Genomic DNA, 4,479 nt, shown 5'->3' with positions numbered 1-4,479 from the left:
CTCCAGCCTCCCCCGCCGCTGGCCCCTCCCCGCCCCCCACCGAGGAGTGACAGTGCCGGCCCCGGCCCGCCGTGTGTCACTGCGAGCCTTGTGTCTGCCCTGACTGGACCGCTGTGCTCGCCAGTCTGTCCAGTGAGGTCGGCTCTGTGCGGGTCCCGTGTGTCTGTGCACCTGCATATCTGCTCATCTCGCCTTCCGAGCCTGTGTCTGACGCGTTCCTGTCATCATGCCTGTCTACAGGGCTCTGCGCAGCTGTCTCTGTCTGTGTGTCTGCCTGGCTCCTGGCTCGGTCTTTTGTCTGGGTCTGCCTCTGCATCACTTTCGTGATCACGTGTGTCTGCACATACCCTTCTGTGTTTGCCTTCATGTTCCTGAACAGTTAGGGAGCAGGCTGACCCTGTGCACTCCTCCCCTCACTCCCCTGGATCCCAACATCCTGCAGGATCAGTGATCCTTCTGTCCGACAAGTATCTGGGGGGCTGTCCGCCTTCTATCAAGTTCTGTCCTTTTCCTCAATATCCTTGCTTATCCTCCAGCTCCCTGGGGCTCCCAGTATGATCACTGCTCGCATTTACTGAATACTTATTACACGCTAGGCACTGTGTTAATCACTTTCTATACATTTTTAAAACTCTTCCCCAAAATCTGATGTAGGAGTTACTTTTATGACCGCATTTTAGAGATGAGGAAATTGAGGCTCAGGAAGGTTAGGTAACTTGGTCAAGGTCATTCTGCAAGAGAGTGGAAGAGCTGGGCTTCTTTCAAGAGCCCCATTCTTACCACCCTCCCATAATGCCTCTGTCCTCGTCTCCCTCTGTTGGTTTTATCCTCACAGGCCCTTTCCTGCGCCAGCCTGCCCCTCAGCTCTATCCCAGATTACCATCCCAAATGCCTCATGTCCTCTACAGGTGTGGGGAGGAGGCTGTGCAACAGATCTTTCAGAAGCCATAGGTTTCCTGGCCATGACGCTCATTCAGTTAACACATTCTTTCAACACAATTCCACTGAGATACCCCAATGTGCAAACCACCTTGCCAGAGATATAGAAAAACCAACAGTCCCACTCAAAAATTTAGCCAGTAATGGGGAAGAGCAAAGCCCATTCAGGGAACTTAGGTCCTATCTTCTCTCCTACAGAGGAGTGGCAGATGGATCAGGACCGCAGGCTGAGAACCGGCGGAAGGAGAGAAGCAAGCCGCAGAGGAGTAAAAGTTAGGGTGCGTGTGAGTGGGGGCAAGTGCTATAGTGCAGTGGGGAGAGAACAGAACAGAGGGGATCTGGACGGAGTGGTGAGATGCCAAGACTGCCACAGCAAGAGCAGGTTGTTGTAGCAATGGTCTCCAGTATCTCTCCAAATCCACAACTCTTCTAGGGGCAAAGCCCTGTCCTCGCCCTCCCAGGAAAAATCCTTCCAGTGTATCTCACCTCTACTTTCCAGTTTGCAAACCCTAGCTTAATGCAATTCAATAAGCAACTGAGTTATAGCACTAGGGGGAGGACTTTTTGGTGGTAATGGAGAGACTGGTGAAGTACAGGGCTGAACCATTCATAGGCAACAGAGGGGAACACCGTAAACTAGGAAGGCTGAACCACTCGAGCACCATGGTGAGGGGATGCTCGGAGGAATGGGCATGATCCAGATCAGCGGTCGCCAACCAACCTTTTGGACCTCCCGGACCACCGGTTGGGGACCGCTGATCCAGATCATACCACTCTTCTTCAAGCATGGGGTGCTGAATGGACTACTGGAATAAGGTGGGGTGTAGTGCTCAGGGGTAGACTTACCAGATGGAGTTTGGTGTGCCCTGTCTCATTGGAATCAGTGCCCCAAAAGTGGGGTGCAGCAGACCACAGTGGGTGAGGTGGGTGGTACTATGGGGATTGCATGGTGCCTGGGGGAACCTAAAAGAGAAAAAGCCAGTTAAAGATGGGCGCTCCCAGTCTGGAGCATTTCCCTGTGCTCTCTGTGCCCTTACTGAGGAGAAACCTGGCTCTGGTGATCAGGTGGGATGGGAGAATCTGTTTCCCAGGGCAACCCGAGATGCCATAGCCAAAGTGGTCCTCCAGCCTTCCCCTTTAGGAAGCGTTCTGCACTGGGGGTAAAGGGGGCATGCTATAGTATCTGCATAAGTGGTCATCCAACCCAAGATCTCTCTTCTGAGTGGACCCTCCTGCTGAGAGTCCCTAGCCCCAGAGGAGGCCCAGCTACCCTTGACATCTGCATCCTAGTCACCTTCAATCCTGGCCCCAGGCAAGCCAATCCTCTCCCTCAGCTCGGTCTCCTCCCTAACCTTATCAAGACACCAGTCAACCCCACCCTCTGGACTCTGCCCCCTCCGCTTCCCCCAGGCGGGTGCAGGCAGGTCTCCTGAGCAGCACAGGTGGCCAGACTAGATGAACAGGCCCAGCAGGGAGAAGCCTTCCTCCTTAGCAAGGACTGTGACTCTGGTCCTGGGTCTGGAAGTGGCCTCTGCTGCAAGCCTCCCTTCTCTCCCACCCCTCAAGGCCATATCCTGTTTCCCCATCGCCTCCTTCCTCTTCTGTGTGGCCCAAGAACAAGATAGAGGCCTGCTCCCTTCTCTCCTAACTCTGAGACAAGCTGCGTCTTTTAGCATATCTTTTAGCATTCGTCTAAGGCCAAGGATCAGGTGTCCATCCAGGGATCAGACCTAAGTCTGCCTTCACCTCAAACTCACTCCTCAGGGGTCTATGTTTTCTGTTCCCATAGCCACAGTTCTCTGCCCTTAAGGACCCAGATTCTTAGGCTCTCAGTCCAGTCCCTCCATTCCCTGGCCTTCCAGCCCCCATTCTTCCCCTGCCCCAGGGACTCAGGCCTCCAGCCCCCAGCCTCCATGATGCAATGTGCTGCAAGCTGCCTGGGCTGCTGATGACACTGCCCCCAGGGAGGTGTTGTTTCTGACCCAAACAAGGCCCCTCACTGGACCAGGGCAGTGGTCAGCTGCAGTCTAGGGAGGCCAGGCTGACAGGTTGCTTCTGCTGGAGAAGGGAGCTTGAGGCTGGCACCCTCCAGGACAGGGACACTCAGAATGTGGAACCAGGGAGAGAGAGGGGGAAAAAGAGAGACAGACAGACAGACAGAGGTCTTTACTATTGTGTATGTGATTCTGTTGGAGGGGAAGGGGATGCTGGGGAGGCTCTAGTCTGGAGAAAGAGGAGTGCCAGGCCTTAAGGACAAACTAAAAGGAGGCGTAAGGGGCAGCCAAGAGGGTCAGTGGTGGGTGTATGGGTGTCTGGACACCAGAGTGGGGGAGGGGCCAACAACCATTTAAAGGGCCAGCCCCAGAGCTTTAATCCCTCACCAGCCCTGGCCAGAAGCCGGAGGCTGTAATTCATCTGTCCAACAGCTGGGGTGGGTGTGTTTGGGGAGGGGGGGGCATGTGGACTGGGAGAGGGAGCTGGGGGAGGGGCTGGGGCTTTCTAGTGCACAGAGCCAAACAACAAAAGGGGAAGCTGAAGGACCAGCGCCAATGTGCCCAAGCCAGGCTGCTGACCTGCAGACCCGCCCATGGCCCTAACCGGGTGACCCACAGGCTCTGTAGTTTGGACTCAATGACTCTTGGCCCAGGAGTCCAGGAACCCAAAAGTGAGCCTTGGAGAAAGGCCAGGATGAATGCCCCCCCGGGGCAAGCTGTCACCCCTCCTGGCACTTTCCCAGCCGCAGCAGCCCCAGATCTGACAGGCCCCACAACAGACTCGGCCTCAAATGCCCTGCTCTTGGGCCAAGCCTCGCCAGACATGGCCTGCCTGCTCCCCAGCTCCCCTTCCTGCTGGCACGGGGTGGCAGCGGCCACACCAAGACTGTCCCTTTAAATCATTACCACCCCTGATTGTGTGGACTAACCCAGGCCCCTGCCTCCCCCCCAGGCAAGCAGCCGGCCACCCCCTCCCCACCACGAGTCCGAAGAAATGTGAGGACCATTTAAAGGGACAACAGAGGCAGCCCGGTTGCCAACCACCCCCTCGCCCCGCACACACACTCACAGCCCCTCTCCCAAGCGACACACAGCCTTTGCCCCCACAAAAGGCCCCCCAAATTCCGGTTCTCTCCCCACCCCTAGAGACTGCTAGAAGGAAAAGGGGGGCCAGAGTTGGGGCGGGGAATTGGGGGAGCAAGAAAAAGACAGGGACCCCCCTCCTTCCTTTAGAGCCCCAGGGGACAGGTCAGGGGAAAGCAAAGCCCAGAGAAGCAGTGAAACAGAGCCCCAAAGGTACCCCGGGCAGACCTGGGGCGCACAGACTGTCGGGCGAGGGGAAGGGAGTCGGGCTGCACGAGACCGCGGCGCGGCCAGCGGGCGACAAGCCCAAGTCGGGGAGATGGAACAAGGAGGGCCAAGGAGAGAGAGGCATGGCCGGGAGAAAACGAGGAGACGGAACCGGGGAAAGGGGTCATCCGGGAAGGAGTGAAGGAAAATCCGAGCGGAGAGGGCAAGTCAGGCCTGGGTTACCTGCTGGGTGTCT

General features: G+C 56.7%; 1 protein-coding gene across 1 annotated transcript in view; it reads right to left on the bottom strand.

Moving 5' to 3' along the window:
* KDM6B (lysine (K)-specific demethylase 6B) overlaps positions 1–4,479 on the bottom strand; it is a 20,697-nt gene that overhangs the window by 11,914 nt on the left and 4,304 nt on the right. Inside the window, exon 2 of the mRNA XM_006761708.2 lies at positions 1,786–1,902. The gene's annotated coding sequence lies outside the window, so the exon portion shown is untranslated. The remainder of the gene's footprint in view (positions 1–1,785; positions 1,903–4,479) is intronic.

Source organism: Myotis davidii, unplaced genomic scaffold, assembly GCF_000327345.1.
Source record: "Myotis davidii unplaced genomic scaffold, ASM32734v1 scaffold37, whole genome shotgun sequence".
In the NCBI taxonomy this organism is placed as follows: domain Eukaryota; kingdom Metazoa; phylum Chordata; class Mammalia; order Chiroptera; family Vespertilionidae; genus Myotis; species Myotis davidii.
Note: the sequence above shows the minus strand (reverse complement) of the source record. Positions and strands in the feature narration are given on the sequence as shown.